This window comes from Pan paniscus, chromosome 9 (genome assembly GCF_029289425.2).
Source record: "Pan paniscus chromosome 9, NHGRI_mPanPan1-v2.0_pri, whole genome shotgun sequence".
NCBI classification, from domain to species: Eukaryota; Metazoa; Chordata; class Mammalia; order Primates; family Hominidae; genus Pan; species Pan paniscus.
The window spans coordinates 115366329-115387995 of NC_073258.2; the positions used below are offsets into that span (position 1 = coordinate 115366329).

The 21667-nt window shown below is 36.8% G+C and overlaps 1 protein-coding gene across 3 annotated transcripts in view; it reads left to right on the forward strand.

The window, feature by feature from the left end:
* Nucleotides 1-21667, forward strand: part of NXPE2 (neurexophilin and PC-esterase domain family member 2) — a 222418-nt gene that overhangs the window by 161270 nt on the left and 39481 nt on the right. Inside the window, exons 1-2 of one of the 3 annotated variants that reach the window (XM_063608267.1) lie at nucleotides 12028-15735; nucleotides 15932-16115. The exons of 1 other annotated variant lie outside the window; for it this stretch is intronic. The gene's annotated coding sequence lies outside the window, so the exon portion shown is untranslated. Of the gene's footprint in view, nucleotides 1-12027; nucleotides 15736-15931; nucleotides 16116-21667 lie in introns of those variants that run through there. One more of the 3 variants, XM_063608268.1, reaches the window with a different exon arrangement.

Genomic DNA, 21667 nt, shown 5'->3' on the forward strand with positions numbered 1-21667 from the left:
GGTTTGTCATAGATAGCTCTTATTATTTTGAGATATGTCCCATCAATACCTAATTTATTGAGAGTTTTTAGCCTGAAGTATTGTTGAATTTTGTCAAAGGCCTTTTCTGCGTCTATTGAGATAATCATGTGGTTTTTGTCTTTGTTTCTGTTTATATGCTGGATTACATTTATTGATTTGCGTATATTGAACCAGCCTTGCATCCCAGGGATGAAGCCCACTTGATCATGGTGGATAAGCTCTTTGATGTGTTGCTATATTCGTTTTGCCAGTATTTTATCAAGAATTTTTGCATCAATGTTCATCAAGGATATGGGTTTAAATTCTCTTTTTTGGTTGTATCTCTGCCTGGCTTTTGTATCAGGATGATGCTGGCCTCATAAAATGAGTTACGGAGGATTCCCTCTTTTTCTATTGATTGGAATAGTTTCAGAAGGAATGGTACCAGTTCCTCCTTGTACCTCTGGTAGAATTCGACTGTGAATCCATCTGGTCCTGGACTCTTTTTCATTGGTAAACTATTGATTATTGCCACAATTTCAGAGCCTGTTATTGGTCTATTCAGAGATTCAACTTCTTCCTGGTTTAGTCTTGAGAGGGTGTATGTGTCGAGGAATTTATCCATTTCTTCTAGATTCTCTAGTTTATTTGCGTAGAGGTGTTTGTAGTATTCTCTGATGGTAGTTTGTATTTCTGTGAGATCGGTGGTGATATCCCCTTTATCATTTTTTATTGCGTCTATTTGATTCTTCTCTCTTTTTTTCTTTATTAGTCTTGCTAGCGGTCTATCAATTTTGTTGATCCTTTCAAAAAACCAGCTCCTGAATTCGTTAATTTTTTGAAGGGTTTTTTGTGTTTCTATTTCCTTCAGTTCTGCTCTGATTTTAGTTATTTCTTGCCTTCTGCTAGCTTTTGAATGTGTTTGCTCTTGCTTTTCTAGTTCTTTTAATTGTGATGTTAGGGTGTCAATTTTGGATCTTTCCTGCTTTCTCTTGTGGGCATTTAATGCCATAAATTTCCCTCTACACACTGCTTTGAATGTGTCCCAGAGATTCTGGTACATTGTGTCTTTGTTCTCATTGGTTTCAAAGAACATCTTTATTTCTGTCTTCATTTCGTTATGTACCCAGTAGTCATTCAGGAGCAGGTTGTTCAGTTTCCATGTAGTTGAGTAGTTTTGAGTGAGTTTCTTAATCCTGAGTTCTAGTTTGATTGCACTGTGGTCTGAGAGACAGTTTGTTATAATTTCTGTTCTTTTACATTTTCTGAGGAGAGCTTTACTTCCAAGTATGTGGTCAATTTTGGAATAGGTGTGGTGTGTTGCTGAAAAAAATGTATATTCTGTTGATTTGGGGTGGAGAGTTCTGTAGATGTCTATTAGGTCCACTTGGTGCAGAGCTGAGTTCAATTCCTGGGTATCGTTGTTGACTTTCTGTCTTGTTGATCTGTCTAATGTTGACAGTGGGGTGTTAAAGTCTCCCATTATTAACGTGTGGGAGTCTAAGTCTCTTTGTAGGTCACTCAGGACTTGCTTTATGAATCTAGGTGCTCCTGTATTGGGTCCATATATATTTAGGATAGTTAGCTCTTCTTGTTGAGTTGATCCCTTTACCATTAAGTAATGGCCTTCTTTGTCTCTTTTGATCTTTGTTGGTTTAAAATCTGTTTTATCAGAGACTAGGATTGCAACCCCTGCCTTTTTTTGTTTTCCATTTGCTTGGTAGATCTTCCTCCTTCCTTTTATTTTGAGCCCATGTGTGTCTCTGCCTGTGAGATGGGTTTCCTGAATACAGCACACTGATGGGTCTTGACTCTTTATCCAATTTGCCAGTCTGTGTCTTTTAATTGGAGCATTTAGTCCATTTACATTTAAAGTTAATATTGTTATGTGTGAATTTGATCCTGTCATTATGATGTTAAGTGGTTATTTTGCTCGTTAGTTGATACAGTTTCTTCCTAGTCTCAATGGTCTTTACATTTTGGCATGATTTTGCAGCGGCTGGTACCGGTTGTTCCTTTCCATGTTCAGTGCTTCCTTCAGGAGCTCTTTTAGGGCAGACCTGGTGGTGACAAAATCTCTCAGCATTTGCTTGTCTGTAAAGTATTGTATTTGTCTTTCACTTATGAAGCTTAGTTTGTCTGGATATGAAATTCTGGGTTGAAAATTCTTTTCTTTAAGAATGTTGAATATTGGCCCCCACTCTCTTCTGGCTTGTAGAGTTTCTGCCAAGATATCTGTTGTTAGTCTGATGGGCTTCCCTTTGAGGGTAACCCGACCTTTCTCTCTGGCTGCCCTTAACATTTTTTCCTTCATTTCAACTTTGGTGAATCTGACAATTATGTGTCTTGGAGTTGCTCTTCTCAAGGAGTATCTTTGTGGCGTTCTCTGTATTTCCTGAATCTGAATGTTGGCCTGCCTTGCTAGATTGGGGAAGTTCTCCTGGATAATATCCTGCAGAGTGTTTTCCAACTTGGTTCCATTCACCCCGTCACTTTCAGGTCCACCAATGAGACGTAGATTTGTTCTTGTCACATAGTCCCATATTTCTCGGAGGCTTTGTTCATTTCTTTTTATTCTTTTTTTCTCTAAACTTCCCTTCTCACTTCATTTCATTCATTTCATCTTTCATCACTGATACACTTTCTTCCAGTTGATCGCATCAGCTCCTGAGGCTTCTGCATTCTTCCTGTAGTTCTCGAGCCTTGGTTTTCAGCTCCATCAGCTCCTTTAAGCACTTCTCTGTATTGGTTATTCTAGTTATCCATTCGTCTAAATTTTTTCAAGGTTTTTAACTTCTTTGCCTTCGGTTTGAATTTCCTCCTGTAGCTCAGAGTAGTTTGATTATCTGAATCCTTCTTCTCTCAACTCATCAAAGTCATTCTCCGTCCAGCTTTGTTCCATTGCTGGTGAGGAACTGCGTTCCTTTGGAGGAGGAGAGGTGCTCTGCTTTTTAGAGTTTCCCGTTTTTCTGCTCTGTTTTTTCCCCATCTTTGTGGTTTTATCTACTTTTGGTCTTTGATGATGGTGATGTACAGATGGGTTTTTGGTGTGGATGTCCTTTCTGTTTGTTAGTTTTCTTTCTAACAGACAGGACCATCAGCTGCAGGTCTGTTGGTGTTTGCTAGAAGACTACTCCAGACCCTGTTTGCCTGGGTAACAGCAGCAGTGTCTGCAGAACAGTGGATTTTTGTGAACCGTGAATGCTGCTGTCTGATTGTTCCTCTGGAAGTTTTGTCTCAGTGGAGTACCCAGCCGTGTGAGGTGTCAGTCTGCCCCTACTGGGGGGTGCCTCCCAGTTAGGCTGCTTGGGGGTCAAGGGTCAGAGACCCACTTGAGGAGGCAGTCTGCCCATTTTCAGATCTCCAGCTGTGAGCTGGGAGAACCACTGCTCTCTTCGAAGCTGTCAGACTGGGACATTCAAGTCTGCAGAGGTTACTGCTGTCTTTTTGTTTGTCTGTGCCCTGCCCCCAGAGGTGGAGCCTACAGAGGCAGGCAGGCCTCCTTGAGCTCTGGTGGGCTCCACCCAGTTTGAGCTTCCCGGCTGCTTTGTTTACCTAAGCAAGCCTGGGCAATGGCGGGTGCCCCTCCCCCAGCCTCACTGCCGCCTTGCAGTTTGATCTCAGACTGCTGTGCTAGCAATCAGCGAGACTCTGTGGGCGTAGGACCCTCCGAGCCAGGTGCAGGATATAATCTCCTTGTGCGCCGTTCCTTAAGCCCGTCGGAAAAGTGCAGTATTAAGGTGGGAGTGACCCAATTTTCCAGGTGCCATCTGTTACCCCTTTCTTTGATTAGGAAAGGGAACTCCCTGACCCCTTGCACTTCCTGAGTGAGGCAATGCCACGCTCTGCTTTGGCTCATGCACGCTGCACTGCACCCACTGTCCTGTGCCCACTGTCTGGCACTCCCTAGAGATGCAGAAATCAGCCGTCTTCTGCATTGTTCAGGCTGGGAGTTGTAGACCGGAGCTGTTCCTATTCGGCCATCTTGGCTGCCCCACCTATGTAGCATATTACATATAATTTATTTATATATAATTTACTTGTATTATATATGTAATATATTGTATCTATTCTATAATATATTCTATAATATATACTATAATATAATATATAATATTTTGTATTATATTAAATATAAAATAGGATATTTTATATTATATTAAATATAAAATAGGATATTTTATATTATATTAAATATAAAATAGGATATTTTACATTAAATATAAAATAGGATATTTTACATTAAATATAAAATAGGATGTTTTATATTATATTCAATATAAAATAGGATGTTTTATATTATATTCAATATAAAATATGTTTTATATTATATTCAATATAAAATATGATGTTTTATATTATATTCAATATAAAATATATTTTATATTATATTCAATATAAAATATGATATTTTATATTATATTCAATATAAAATATGATATTTTATATTATATTAAATATAAAATATGATATTTTATATTATATTAAATATAAAATATGATATTTTATATTATATTAAATATAAAATATGATATTTTCTTTATATTAAATATAAAATATATTTTATATTATATTAAATATAAAATATATTTTATATTATATTAAATATAAAATATAATATATTTTATATTATATTAAATATAAAATATAATATATTTTATATTATATTAAATATAACATAATAGTTTGTATTAAATATATTATATATAATATGTTATATAATGTAATAATATAATATAATTATATTATTTTATAATATATAATTTATTTAAAATATAATATAATATAATGTAATATAATATATGATTATATATTGTATTATGTTATATGTAATATATTATATATATGATATATCAATAATATATATAAACAATTTATATATTATATATAATTTATATATATTATATTTTAAAATGTAATTTATATATATAAATTATATATTATAAAATATAAAATATATAGTATATAATATATAATACATTATTTTGTTCATTTTAAATTTATATATATTTATATATTATATGTTTATATTGTATCCATATATAAATGTAGCATATATATGCTACTGTTTCTTTATCCACTCATGTGTTCGTCAGTTGTGAATTGTGCTGCAATATATATTCACGTGCAGATGTCTTTTGATGTGACTTCTTTTCCTCTGGGTATACACCAAGTAGTGGGATTGCTGCATTCAATGGTAGATCTAATTATAGTTATTTGAGAAACCTCCATACTATTTACACAGAGGTTGTACTAATTTACACTCCCACCCACAATGTATAAGTGTTCCCTTTTCACCACATCTTCACGAACATCTGTTGGTTTTTTACTTTTTAATAATGGCCATTCTGACTAGGGTAAGGTGGTATCTCATTATGCTTTTAATTTCCATTTCCCTGATGATTAGTGATACTGAGTATTTTTTATATGTTTGTTGGTGTTTGTATGTCTTCTTTTGAAAAATGTGTGTCCATGTAATTTACTCACTTTATAATAGAACTATTTATTTTTTCTTCCTAATTTGTTTGAGGTCCATGTAGATTCTGGATATTAGTCATTTGTCAAATGTGTAGGTTACAAATATTTTCTCTCATTCTGTAGGTTTCCTGTTTTCTCTGTTATTTGTTTTGCTGTGCAAAAGGAAAAAGGCAGTAGAACACATAGAGCAAGAATTAGAATTAAGTGTAATCAACATCATTGGAGAATGATAAGGTACAAATATGCAAAATGCAAAACAGAAACAAGACATCAGAAAGAAGAACCAGTTGAAATTTCTTGGTCTGAAAAGTATAATAACTGAAATAAATAGTAGTCTGGTTCACGAGTAGAATGTATACAAAAATCAAATTGGTGAGCTGGAAGATTAGGCTGAAGAACTCTCCCAGAAATAATCAAGAAGGAATATAGAGTTGAGAAAACATGAAAGACAAGTTTAAAAATATGGAGGAAAGAAATAATAATATCACTATCTATATTTTAAAAATTCCAGAAAGGTAGTGTAAAAAATCCAGTGAAAAGTGGAGAAGCAATACGTTATTTTCAAGTACACGTGAAACCCAAAAATAGACCACATACTGAGTCACAAAGGAAATCTCAGCAACTTTCAAATTCATCATTTAAATGTAAATTGCAATGAAATTGCAAAATATTTGACAATGAATAACAATGAAAGTACTTTATATCAAACATTAGGGAATGCCACCAAATTATATTGAGAGGGAAATATGTAACTGTACATGCAGCTATTAAATAACAGTGAAAATTAAGACTAAATGTGCTAGGTGTCCAAGTCAAGAATAGGAAGAGAATAGCACAGTAAACCTGGAAAAAGTAGAATTCAAGAAATCACAAATGGAAAAGATACTAATAGGAGGTAAAACAAAGAAACAATAGAGATGATCAACAGAATAAAACCTAACTCTTAGAGCACACTGAAAGTGGGCAACTTTCTAGTCAATTTGATCAAGGGGAAAAGAAAATACAGAAGCAATTAATTTTCAAAATGAAAAAGGGTATATCACATCTGACACCAGGAAGATTTTTTAAAGATTATTTGGGGAATAAAACAGGATACACATCTGAATTGGTGTTCTCATGAAAGAACACTAGAGTAACTTTATGCCAACACATTTGCAAAGTTTGACACAGAGGACATATTTTTGTGGTATATAACAACACAAGTGATGAGAAGAGAAATTTTAAAAACCCAAATAAAAAAGTAATTATTCTCTGCATAGTTATTTCTTTCCAAAGAATACAGCATGGAAAAGGAGAAAGATTAACTTCCAAAGTGGAAAAGCCTGGCAAACACTACCTCAGCTAGATGATCAAGATCAACACTAGCAGTGAAAATTGTAATGTGTACCCTTGATATGATGTGATGAAAATGGCATTTTACTTCTGTGGTCCTTCTCCCCCAGTTAAAAAAACCCGGTCTAACAATGAGAAAAACACCAGATAATTCCCAATTGAGGGATACTGTTTATAAAATACCTGACCATGAGCAGTGGTTTGTAGTTCTCCACATGTGCAGAACATAGATATACACGTACCATGGTGGTTTGCTGCACTCATCATCCCATCATCTACAGTAGGTATTTCTCCTAATGCTATCCCTCCCCACTCCCCCCAGCCCCCGACAGGCCCAGGTGTGTGATTTTCCCCTCCCTGTGTCCATGTGTTCTCATTGTTCAACTCCCACTTATGAGTGACAACATGCAGTATTTGGTTTGTGTTAGTTTGCTGAGAATGATGGTTTCCAGCTTCATCCATGTCCCTGCAAAGGACACGAACTCATCCTTTTGATGGCTGCATGGTATTCCATGGTGTACATGTGCCACATCTTCTTTATCCAGTCTATTATTGATGGACATTTGGGTTGGTTCCAAGTCTTTGCTATTGTGAATAGTACTGCAATATACATACGTGTGCATGTGTCTTTATAGTAGAATGGTTTATATTCCTTTGGGTATATACCCAGTACTGGGCTTGCTGGGTCAAATGGCATTTCTAGTTCTAGATCCTTGAGGAATCGCCACACTGTCTTCCACAATGGTTGAACTAATTTACACTCCCACCAACAGTGTAAAATAATTCCTACTTCTCCACATGCTCTCCAGCATCGGTTGTTTCCTGACATTTTAATGATCGCCATTCTAACTGACATGAGATCGTGGTTTTGTGGTTTTGATTTGCATTTCTCTAATGACCAGTGATGATGAGCATTTTTTAATGTTTGTTGGCTGCATAAATGTCTTCTTTTGAGAAGTGTCCATTCATATCCTTTGCCCACCTTTTGATGGGGTTGTTTGTTTTTTTCTTGTAAATTTAATTTCTTTGTAGATTCTGGATATTAGCCCTTTGTCAGATGGATAGATTGCAAAAATTTTCTCCCATTCTGTAGGTTGCCTGTTCACTCTGATGATAGTTTCTTTTGCTGTGTAGAAGCTCTTTAGTTTAATTAGATCCCATTTGTCAATTTTGACTTTTGTTGCCACTGCTTTTGGTGTTTTAGTCATGAAGTCTTTGCCCATGCCTACGTCCTGAATGGTACTGCCTAGGTTTTCTTCTAGTGTTTTTATAGCTTTAGGTCTTACGTTTAAGTCTTTAATTCATCTTGAGTTACTTTTTGTATAAGGTGTAAGGAAGGGGTCCAGTTTCAGTTTTCTGTATATGGCTAGGCAGTTTCCCCAACACCATTTATTAAATATGGAATCCTTTCCCCATTGCTTGTTTTTGTCAGGTTTGTCAAAGATCAGATGGTTGTAGATGTGTGGCGTTATTTCTGAGGCCTGTGTTCTGTTCCATTGGTCTATATATCTGTTTTGGATACCAGTTCCATGCTGTTTTCATTACTGTAGCCTTGTAGTATAGTTTAAAGTCAGGTAGCATGATGCCTCCACCTTTGTTCTTTTTGCTTAAGATTGTCTTGGCTATATGGGCTCTTTTTTGGTACCATATGAAACTTAAACTAGTTTTTTTAAAAATAATTCTGTGAAGAAAGTCTATGGTAGCTTGATGGGGATAGCAGTGAATCTATAAATTACTTTAGGCAGGATGGCCACTTTCATGATATTAATTCTTCCTATTCATGAGCATGGAGTGTTTTTCCATTTTTTTGTGTCCTCTCTTATTTTCTTGAGCAGTGATTTGTAGTTCCCCTTGAAGAGGTCCTTCATATCCCTTTTAAGTTGTATTGCTAGGCATTTTATTCTCTTTGTAGCAATTGTGAATGGGAGTTCACTAATGTTTTGGCTGTCTATTATTGGTGTATAAGAATGCTTGGGATTTTTGCACATTGATTTTGTATCCTGAGACTTTGCTGAAGTTGCTTATCAGCTTAAGGAGATTTTGGGCTGAGATGATGGGGTTTTCTAAATATACAATCATGGCATCTGCAAACAGAGACAATATGACTTCCTCTCTTCCTGTTCAAATACCCTTTATTTCTTTCTCTTGCCTGATTCCCCTGGCCAGAACTTCCAATACTGCGTTGAATAGAAGTGGTAAGAGAGGGCTTCCTTGTCTTGTGCTGGTTTTCAAAGGGAATGCTTCCAGCTTTTGCCCATTCAGTATGATATTGGCTGTGGGTTTGTCATAAATTGCTCTTATTATTTTGAGATATATTCCATCAATACCTAGTTTATTGAGAGTTTTTAGCATAAAGGAGTGTTGAATTTTATCAACTGCATTTCTAAGCAGTAATAATAACTTACTAAAAATGTAATAGAAAAATATCCTATTTGCTACTGCATGTACAACATCTAAAATTAAAATAAGATATAAAATATTTTTATGGACATTACAATATTGAAGGACATGAAAGAAGGCATGAATAAATGGAATATTATGTCATGTTTATGAACTGGAAGTTCTAATATCATAAAGATGGTAATTCCCCCTCAAATTTTATCAAATCTCTATAAGCTGATTCTAAATGTTATATGGAAGAGCAAAGGGCCAAAAATACATAACTAAATCTGCAGAGGATGAAAATAATGGAGCCCACCCTGCCAGATATCAATTTAAAAAAAAAAAACTGTAATTAAGACAGTGTAGCATTTGCATAGCTATAAACAAATTGACCACTAAGATAGAATTAAAAGCGCAGAACTCAATCTATTAATAAAAGCTTGATAAATAACAGAAATTGTCATGATATATTGATGAAAAAGCATAAACACTTAATAAATGATTATTCACACATTAAAAAAAAAACAGGCCAGGCATAGTGTTTTATGCCTGTAATCCCAGCACTTTGGGAGGCTGAGGCAGGCAGATTCCTTGAGGTCAGGAGTTCAAAACCAGCCTGGCCAACATGGTGAAACCCCATCTTTACTAAAAATACAAAAATTAGCTGGGCGTGATGGCGTGCACTTATCATCTCAGCTACACAGAGGCTGAGGCAGGAGAATCACTTGAACCTGAGAGGCAGAAGCTGCAGTGAGCTGAGATCATGCCACTGCACTCCAGCCTGGGTGACAGAGTGAGACTCCATCTCGAAAATAAATAAGTAAAAATAAAAAAACCCAGTCCCCAAAAGATTCCCTATACCACATCATGCATGCCTCTGCAAATTCCAGGTAGATTAATCTGAATGTGAAAAGGCAAACTTTAAAATTTCAGGAGAAAATGGAAAATGATGTATTTTCTGGAGAATAAAAGGATTTCTGAAAGACAAAGAAAAACCAAAAACAAAAACATAAATGATAGAAGAAAATGTTGATAAATTTAACTATATTAAATTTTTGAATTTCAGTGCAATAAAAGATACCCTAAAACAAGTTAAAATGCAAGGCATAAGCTATGTCCAATTAATAAAATGAACAATGTATTTGTGTCCAAAGTTAGCAAAGAACTCCTCCAAAGTAAAGGGAAAGAAAACCCAAAAGAAAAATGAAGAAAAGACATGAATAAAGAATTCATGTAAAGTGATATTTGAATGACTAATATGTATATGTGGAAATATTCAATGTTACTAATTATAAAATAAGTGAGAATTCAAATCACAGTGACAGATGTCATGTTCATTAGATAGGCCAAATTTAAGAGTATAAAAATTATAATTTATTGATAAGTATTTGGCATAATGGGCTCTTCTATCCTTCTGCTATGAGAGTCATTTTGGCAGAAAATTTTGGCAACATCTAGTAAAATTAAATATGTATATAGCCTTTGACTCAGCATTTATATCTATTGGTTAGTACTTCAGAGAAAAATCTCCTGATTTTGCTAGGTTAAATGCAGATATGATATGATCTGCAAATAATGACAACTTGTGACTTCCCTTCAACTTCTTTTATTTCTTAATATGTTTTCTCATTTTTATGTGCTGGCCTGAGGTAATAGTGGTAACTTTGTCATTTCTATATCTTAAACTAACTATGTCTAAAGTTTCTCTGTTAAGTGTAATCACTGCTATGGAATTTCAGCAGATAGCCTTTTAAAAATATAAGGGCTCTATTCTACTTCTAGTTTTTCAAGAATTTTTTTCATAAATATTATGTATATTTATATTACAAATAAATATAAATAACTTAATCAAGTTCTTTTCTGTATCTATTAAAATAAGTGTTAATTTTTATCCTTAAGTCCTTAGGTGGTATTTCAGTGAATTACATTTATAAATTTTTCTGTTATGAAAACATTCTTGTATTCTTGAGGTGAATCTCATTTCATCATGAGGTTAAGATCACTTAACTTTATTAGAACAATGTAATTTTTTAAAAAACCTGAATTATAAAAGTGAGTTATCATAAGTCAAATATAGTTGCTATTCATTTCAATAAGAAAATATGTTACATATTCTCAGCATCAAAATAACAAGTATTTTTACTATAACACCACCAAATACCATTAAAATAGACCCAATTACCTCAATAATTAAAAATTATTTTGAGGACACAACCTGCCAAGATAGTTTCTCTTTATTAATTACACAATATAATAAGTTTTGTCTTTTCTCATTAAAGAGTTTTCTTTTTAAGCTAGTATACACTTTAGGCTTAAGACTATGGTTACAAAGCAGGACCATATGTGATTCTCAATGTTTATCCAAAAAACAAAAAACAGAGCAAAGGAACTTGATAGAAGCAAGGCAAATGATATTATACTCACTAGAAAGTTGCCAAATAAGGAGCATGAGATTGGAGATTATCAGTGCTGTAAACCAGCACAAGAGTCCTGAAAGGAGAAGAGACACTGATGGCACACCTTCAAAGGTGAGCCATGATTGGGTCTCATCTCCTAAAGCACACCTGCTTGCAATGTGCCCTAAATCCAGAATGAACCTTGTGAACAAACATGAGCCCTCATAAGTTGAAATGGTAATATTAAATAAAACCGCTAATTACAGTGATTCTCATTACCTGAATGGATATTTATCACTGCTATATTATTCACCTTCTACATTCGTAGATTTGGGTAAGTAATGTCTCACTTAAGATTTTGAGTTTATGTTCCTAAGTTAAATGGGCCTGTAATTTTCTTTTATTGTACTGTGCTTATCAGCTTTGGTATAAAGTTTTATCAAATGAATTTTGGGTGTTCCCTTTACTTTCTAGAACAACTTATATAAGATAGAAGGAGTTCTTCCATAAAAGTTTGATAGCTGTCACTTGTAAAACTATCTAAATCTATCTAGTGCTTATTTAAAGGGGGACAAAGTCTTTACCATGTTTTATTTCCTTAATGCTCACTAACTATGTAAGTTTCCTGTTTTTTCTTAAGACAATTTTGGTATTCTCTATTTTTTGGAAATGTATCACTAACTAGGTTTTACATTTGCTGTTTAATAAATTTCTTAATATTCTCTCTTTCAGCTTCTGGATTATATATGGTTATTTATTCTCATTCTGTATTTTGTCTCTTTCTCTCAATCAGTATTTGGGAGACTTTTTTTTTTTTTTTTTTTTGAGACAGAATCTCACTCTGTCACCCAGGCTGGAGTGCAGTGGCATGATCTGGGTTCACTGCAACCTCTTCCCCCTGGGTTCAAGCAATTCTCCTGCCTCAGCCTTCTAAGTAGCTAAGATTACAGGTGCCTGCCACTGTGCATGGCTAATTTTTGTAATTTTAGTAGAGACGAGGTTTCACCATCTTGCCCAGTCTCGTCTTGAACTCCTGACCTCGTGATCCACCTGCCTTGGCCTCCCAAAGTTCTGGGATTACAGGCGTGAGCCACTGTGCCCGGCCGCCTTAACGTTTTTTTAAGAACTAGATTTTAGTTTTGTTAATATTCCCTGTGGTATATAAAACATATATTGAGTCTTTGCCCTGGTTTCTGAGACAGAGCTCCAAAAACCCTTAGAATCTCCTAATGATAGGAGTATCTTTGCCTATTTATAATGAGCCCTTTTTGAGCACATCTGAGTTTGTGCTAGCGAAGTGATTCAGGGAGGGGCCCCGAGATGACCTTAAGATGGGGGCTACTCACCAGTCTGAATTTGAAGGCATGAGAACCAGGAGAGCCAATGGTGTAGGTTCAGTTCAAAAGCTGGTAGGTTGAAGGTCTAGGAAGAGCCAATGTTTTGGTTCTACTCTGAAAACAGGACAAAAACCCATATCTCAGTGTGAAGGCATTCAGGCAGGAAGAATTCTCTCTTACTCAGTGGAGGGTCAGACTTTTGTTCTATTCAGGCTTTCACAAATTGGATGAGGCTCACCTACATTGGGGAGGACAATTTGCTTTAGTCAGTCTACTAATTTAAACGTTAATCTACCAAAAAACACTCTTATAGAAACACCCAGAGTAATGATTATCAAATATGTATACCTCATGACCCAGTCAAGTTGATACATAAAATTAATCATCATGTCTACCCTTGTCAAGTTAGCACCCATATGCATCTCCTTAAGTCATACTTAATCTCCAAATGAAGACAATGACAAGGTTGTAATTCCACCTAATATATGATACAACTATCCCGCATACAACTAAAAACTTACTAACTTCTTCTCCAGAAAAGGAGATAAAGTCCTTGAGTGATGTTTACTCTTCTTGATAGTCTATAACTTAAATACCTGATATCTTATAATTTGTATACCATAGTCAAAATGATATAATATAAAGTGAACAGTACTTAAATACTATGATACGAAGTCAATACATCTTATGTTATATGATAAGGGGATAAGAGGAAACAAAAAAAATTTGCTTTTTTATACACACAATACAAATATATTTTTATACAAAAATAATAAGGAAATACTCATGACAATTACAGTCCTTGTTTATGTAACTGGTCACATGGTTATAACTGATATTTATACTCCACTACCATTCCATATTCCTTTCGCCTTCAGCAAGCAACTCAGCTTGTCATGTTTTTTTTTTTAACTGGTGGGGTGACCCAAACCTTTACTTTTGAAGGGTGTGGACCATTAATCCTGCCTTGATTGGGTCATTTTAGTTTTCCATGGACCTTAATCATAGGGCATGGTAATACTAATGAACCACACAAAGACTTGCACATACATGTTCTTAGAAGCATTATTCTTAGTAGCAAAAAATTAGAGGAAATCTAATGTATTTTAACTGGTGAATGGATAGACACAATGTGGCATATGAACACAATGAAGTAATATTCAGCAATGAAAAGGAATGAACTACTAGTACATGTTAGCATATGGAAGGACCTCACAACTATTATGCTCAGTGAAAGAAACCAGACACAAGAGACCACATGTTGTGACTCCACTTGATTGAAATTGCCAGAAAAGGCAAAGCTATAGAGACAGAAAGCCCATCAGTGGTTGCCTGGGCAACTAGGTAAAAATCATCTTGAGATGATGAAAATTTTCTAACTTATGAAGATGGTAATACACCCCTATGAAATATAAAGTAGGTTGAGCTGGAAGAAGACTGGAGGTGGGGGTAACAGGTAGTAGGAGGAAATGATCATAGGAGTCCAAGGCCAGGTGGGGTGATGAATCCAATTGCCTTTTTTGACTCACAAAATAGCCTCCAGAATAGACTTTCTGCCTTTGGGCTAATATTTACCAACCACTTCCCATGTTCAAATGTGTACTTGAGGGTTCTGACACTCCTTTCAGTTACAATGTTTTACTAAGGCAGGGATTCTAGGGCTGGTTGGTAAATGCGTGCAGTTTGTAAGAAGCTTCAATTGTACATTTGAAATGGATGAATTATATTATATGTAAAATATGCATCCCATAGAGTTCTATTTTAAAAGGTCAATAAAGATTTCTGTTTCTACATAAAGTGTAATAAACTTCAAAAACACTGCTTCCACCCTAACAATGAGGAAAAAATCCAGGTAATATACAAAAGTGTAACTTTCTCAAATACATCATAAAGCTCAAGTAGCAAGAAGACCAAATGGCCGGAATTCTAAAGAGGAACAAGCCCTTTCAGGGAGAGATAAAATACACAAACGATTTCATCTTTGGCAGAGCACAGGAAAAAGAGGAGAGAGCATATAAAAAGGAAAGAAGAATCCTGCAAGAATAAAAATGAATTGTTAAAGGCCAAATGTGAGCTAGTGTGCTAATTTGGAATAGCTGGGATCACCAGAAAAGAGGATGTCACAATCACCCATGAGCTCTTCCCTATGATCCTCCACTGCTATTTATGAGAAAGACTCAGAGAAGACCAGGAGATTGAGAGGGTACTCCTATTTGGTGCAGGCATGAAGGAAGTAATTGGCAGCAGCTAGGGGATGGGCATAAAGCCCTGGCCTTAAGCAACAGCCTTACATCAATGGAGGAAGGGCAGGTACTGTTCTCCTTCCCCAGGAAGTGAGAAAAAATCTACGCTGCAAAGGGAGGAGGTGGAAGAATAAGACCTCTACCCCTAGGGAAGGGGCAGGAAGCTGTCTTGGACCCAGGATATATGCTGATATCAAGCAGAAATCTGCTACCATCATAAGTAGGGCAGGCAACTCCCACCCAAGACCAACCATGGATACAAGGCAGAGTGCGGTTGCCACAGGAAGGAGGAGCAAGAACTCTGGAAAGGCTCTCTCTGAGTTCCAGGTACTTGCCAAAGACAAAGGCTGGACCCGGAAAACAGAGTCTCACTACTGCCCTACCCCAAGAAACAACAGTAAAAACGGCAGGCTGCAGCTGGTGGAGGGGCAGCCTGGTAATACTGGCTAACAGAGATGGCTGAGAGCACATCAGGAAGCAGGAACACTGAGGAAAAACCCTCTTGCAACTCAGCCCCCACCCTAAGCACAAGGCAACAAAGAATTTGAAGTCTGTGGTACATTGAAGGTAATAATATAATAGCTAGCATAATGTATAGTAATATATATACAATATTACATATATTATATATAATAGAATGTGTCCGGATTTGGTTCCTTCCAGTGGGTTCTTGGTCTCGCTTACTTCAAGAATGAAGCCGTGGACCCTTGCGGTTGAGTGTTACAGTTCTTAAAGATGGTGTGTCTGGGGTTTCTTCCTTCAGATGTTCAGATGTGTCCGGAGTTTCTTCCTTGCGGTGGGTTCGTGGTCTCGCTGACTTTAGGAGTGAAGCCGCAGACCTTGTTACAGCTCGTTAAGGTGGCACGTCCGGAGTTGTTTGTTCCTCCTGGTGGGTTCGTGGTCTCGTGGTCTCGCTGGCTTCAGGAGTGAAGCTGCAAACGTTTGTGGTGAGTGTTACAGCTCATAAAGGTAGTGTGGACCCAAAGAGTAAGCAGCAGCAAGATTTATCGCAAAGAGCAAAAGAACAAACCTTCCACAGCATGGAAGAGAACCCGAAAAGATTGCCACTGCTGGCTTTGCTGGCCAGCCTTTATTCCCTTATTTGGCTCTGCCCACATCCTACTGATTGGTCCATTTTACAGAGCACTGATTGGTCCATTTTACAGACTTCTGATTGGTCCGTTTTACAGAGAGCTGATTGGTCTGTTTTTACAGAGTGTTGATTGGTGTGTTTGCAAACCTTTAGTTACACACAGAGCGCTGATTGGTGTGTTTTTACAGAGTGCTGATTGGTGTGTTTACAAACCTTTAGCTAGACACAGAGTGCTGATTGGTGCATTTACAATCCTTTAGCTAGACAGAAAAGTTCTCCAAGTCCCCACCCGACCCAGAAGCCCAGCTGGCTTCACCTCTCAATAATAGCAAAACAGAAACCATAAACAAAACAAAGAAACAAACCAAATTATTAGGGTGCTGTTAGGTTCACAGTGGCACTCCAGCTTGCTGCATCCCAGGTTGAAGTGGAACTTGAAACTCAATTGGAACTCCAAAGCATTTGTTACCCAACTGATAAAGCTATTTACTTTTTCTAAAACCTACACCAATACTTAAAATTTTTTTAATCTACTGCCTAGAGTGTTTCACACACTGGCAAATGCACTCTAGTAAGATTCAGGATGGGTGAGAGATAAGCAGGGAGAGAAGGGTCATACTGAGAGGGGCTCTGAGACCTCAGTTGAGTTAGCAGGTGAATTTGGTGCATGAGAAAGTATTTATGGACATTGAGCATCTGGAAGGGGAAATGATACCCTTAAGGCATCCCGTTCCTTCCTACCCCTTTGGAAAGGCTTCAAAGCACCAGAGCCAAAGCTCCCTGTGCCTAAGCTTGAAACTCCCTAGACTGCGATTTGTACAGTCAAAAATTCAGTGTTCAGAGTGAGATTCCAACACTTTCAGGATTTGAGATTTTGGGCAGATGTGTTAAGCTTTTAGGGTCACACAATTCTCTACTATATAATGAGGATTATGATGGAATTCATCTCTAAGGGCTGTTTTGAGGATTAAAAGAGATGGTCCATGTAAAATGCTTAACACAGTGAGTGTTGCTCGACATATGTTAACTGTTATTGTTATAATTGTCATCAGGAGGTAATAAAGTCTTGAAATCATTCTTGAAGTTAGAATTAAGAAGAGGTAATTGAAGCAAAGAATATTGTAGAGAACCTGACTTGCTGAATGAACATGAAGAGTGATAGAGCACAGTCAAGAATGGCTCTGTGTTTTGAGACTCTGGAGTTGGCAGAATAGTGGCATCTATGGCGCACAGGAATGCCTGTGTCTAGTTTATAAAAGGCAGCGCATTCAGCTAGAGCATTTTCCATTTGGTACTGCAAGCCCAGTGGTGCCAATCACTTTTTCAAGTGAAGCCAGAAATCCAGATGATTATGTAAAATCTGAAGTTTTAGTATTCTTAAAAATCTGGAGCAAACAAAAGATGACTGTGAGAAGCAAATTTGCAACCTCTGTGTGAAATCTGGGGGGTTCTGCTGATGTAGAACTCATCATTATATATTCCATTGAGCCTTGTGCCTTTTTACTCATTGAATGTATGAATTTTCAGAACAAGCGTTTTCTAAGAAGCATAAATACCAATACTGACTTGTTTTATAAGTTTCAAAGTTATAAAAGTATCTGGAGAAAGGGTTTTTAAAACAAAACATTTATTATTCTAGATTTAACAGTGTAGGACTGGAGCTGCAAAAGGCAATGTAAGCAAACATTATAAAAATGTTCTATAAGGGCTGAGCCCCAGACAATATTGTTCAAGAAAGCAGCAGCCATCTCAGTCTGTTCTTGGTACTTTTATTGTCCCTATAAGCTCAACGGTTTTGTTGTATAGACAATAAACCATCTATTTTTTTTCTCCCTTGCTCATGTGACTCTACATTTCTTTCTGCCTCCAGAAGGCAGCTTTGAAAATATTTAACCCTTGGGTGCTTGTACTCCGTATTTCATTCCCTTTTCTTGTTAGGACTACCCTTGCTTTCCCTTTTTTTTTTTTTTTTTTTTAGACAGAGTCTTGCTCTGTCACCCAGGCAGTGGCACGATCTCGGCTCACTGCAAGCTCCACCTTCTGGGTTCATGCCATTCTCCTGCCTTAGCCTCCCGAGTAGCTGGGACTACAGGCGCCCGCCACTATGCCTGGCTAACTTTTTTGTATTTTTAGTAGAGACAGGGTTTCACTGTGTTAGCCAGGATGGTCTTGATCTCCTGACCTCGTGATCTGCCCATCTCGGCCTCCCAAAGTGCTGGGATTACAGGCGTGAGCCACCGCGCCTGGCCTGTCCTGCTTTCTTTTCTACCTACCTCTAGAAAGCTCAAGATTCCAGCTTTCCTAAGCAAGGAGCAGCAATCTACATTTGTAAACTAGAGAGGAAGTTCCCATGATGTCTTGAAACATGAGTTCCAGTTAGCCAGGAGAAGGAGGCATACTTGGAAGGAAGGCATACCCGGCAGAGGGAAAAACATGCAAAGCATGAACGTAGGACAATCAAGTTATGTTTGGTAATGACAATGATACAAAGTGGTGAAGGTGTGTACAAAGAAGCAGGAGGTGAAGTTGGAAAGTAGACCCCACAGTGGCTTTCAGGATCCAATCTACAACCCTCAGCCTGGCATTGAAGTCTCTTTATCACTGAGCATTTCCAGAGTGAGATGCCTGCCTTCCACCCAGAGAAAAACACATCCAAAGCCCCTCAGGAGCTTTGAATGAAACAGAGCTGTGTTAAATACATGCTCTGCCACATTCAAGCTACCGGATCTCAGGAAAGTTGTTTAAAATCTTTGGATCCCAACTATTTTTTTTTTATTTCTTCTAAAAAAAAATGGGATACACATGCAGAATGTGCAGGTTTGTTACATAGGTATATGTGTGCCATGGTGGTTTGCTGCACCTATTGACCCATCTTCTATGTGCCCTCCCCTCACCACCCCAACCCCCAACAGGCTCTGGTGTGTGTTGTTCCCCTCTCCATGTCCATGTGTTCTCAATGTTCAACTCCCACTTATGAGTGAGAACATTTGGTGTTTGGCCCTCTGTTCCTGTGTTAGTTTGCTGAGGATGATGGCTTCCAGCTTCATCTATGTCCCTGAAAAAGACATCTCGTTCCTTTTTTATGGATGTGTAGTATTCCATGGTGTATATATACCATATTTTCTTTATCCAATCTATCACTGATGGACATTTGACTTGGTTCCGTGTCTTTGCTATTGTAAATAGTGCTGCAATAAATATATGTGTGCATGTGTCTTTATAGTAGAATGATTTATTTTCCTTTGGATATATACCCAGTAATGGGATTGCTGGGTCAAATGGTATTTCTGGTTCTAGATCCTTGAGGAATCGCTATACTGTCTTCCACAATGATTGAACTAATCTACATTCCCACCAACAGTGTAAAAGCATTCCTATTTCTCTACAGCCTTGCCAGCACCTATTGTTTCCTGACTTTTTAATAATCACCATTCTGACTGGTGTGAGATAGTATCTCATTGTGGTTTTGATTTGCATTTCTCTAATGACCAGTGATAATGAGCTTTTTTTTCTTCATATGTTTGTTTGCCACGTAAATATCTTCTTTTGAGAAGTGTCTGTTCATATCCTTTGCCTATTTTTTGATAGGATTGTTTGTTTTTTCTTGTAAATATGTTTAAGTTCCTTGTAAATGCTGGATATTAAACCTTTGTCAGATGGGTAGATTGCAAAAATTGTCTCCCATTCTGTAGGTTGCTTGTTCACTCTGATGATAGTTTCTTTTGCTGTGCAAAAACTCTTTAGTTTAATTAGATCCCATTTGTCAATTTTTGCTTTTTTTGCCATTGCTTTTGGTGTTTTAGTCATGAAGTCTTGGATCATGCCTGTGTCTTGAAGGGTATTGCCTAGGTTTTCTTCTAGGGTTTTTATGGTTTGAGGTTTTACATTTAAGTCTTTAATCCATCTTGAGTGAATTTTTGTATAAGGTGTAAGGAAAGGGTCCAGTTTCAGTTTTCTGCATATGGCTAGCCAGTTTTCCCAGCACCATTTACTGAATAGGAGATCCTTTCCCCATTGCTTGTTTTTGTCAGGTTTGAGGAAGATCAGATGGTTGTAGATGTGTGGTATTATTTCTGAGGCCTCTGTTCCGCTCCATTGGTCTATATGTCTGTTTTGGTAGCAGTACCATGCTGTTTTGGTTACTATAGCCTTGTAAAATTCAACATCTCTTCATGTTAAGAAAAACCTCTCAACAAACTAGGTATTGATGGAACACATCTCAAAATCATAAGAGTGATTTATGACAAACCCGCAGCCAATACTGAATGGGCAAAAGCTGTAAGCATTCCCTTCAAGGATGCCCTCTCTCACCACTTCTATTCTACATAGTTTTGGAACTTCTGGCTAGGGCAATCAGGCAAGAGAAAGAAATAAAGCGTATTCACATAGGAAGAGAGGAAGTCAAATTGTCTCTCTTTGCAGATGACATGATCTTATATTTAGAAAACCCCATCATCTCAGCCCCAAAACTTCTTGAACTGATAAGCAACTTCAGCAAAGTCTCAGGATACAAAAATCAATGTATAAAAATCATAAGTATTCCTTTTCACCAACAAAAGGCAAGCAGAGAGCCAAATCATGAATGAACTCCTATTCACAATTACTACAAAGAGAATAAAATACCTAGGAATACAGTTAACAAGGGATGCAAAGGACCTCTTCAAGGAGAACTACAAGCCACTACTCAAGGAAATAAGGGAGGATACAAACAAATGGAAAAGCATTCAATTCTCATGGATAGGAAGAATCAATATCGTGAAAATGACCATATTGCCCAAAGTAATTTATAGATTCAGTGCTATTCCCATCAAACTACCATTGACATTCTTCACAGAATTAGAAAAAACTATTTTAAATTTCGTATGGAATCAAAGAAGACCCTCTATAGCCAAGACAATTCTAAGCAAAAAGAACAAAGCTGGAGGCATCATGCTCCCTAGATCCCAAGTTTTTCATCTCTAAAATGGGTATCAAATGTGTTGCCTCAAAGAGATGTTGTGATAAGTTAATTGCATGAAAAATATTTATAATATACTTAATACAGTACTGATAATCAACTTCAGCAAAGTCTCAAGACCCAAAATCAATGGGCAAAAATCACAAGCACTCCTTTACACCAAAAATAGGCAAGCAGAGAGCCAAATCATGAAATTACTTATATGAAAAATATTTGTAATATACTTAATACAGTACTTGATATTTATTATAAAATACCCTTAAAATAGTAACTAGTAGTAGTAGTGTTTAAAAATATCAAATTACTGCCTGTAATCCCAGCACTTTGGGAGGCCGAGATGGGCAGATCACAAGGTCAGGAGATCGAGACCATCCTGGCTAACACGGTGAAACCCCGTCTCTACTAAAAATACAAAAAAATTAGCCAGGCGTGGTGGTGGACACCTGTAG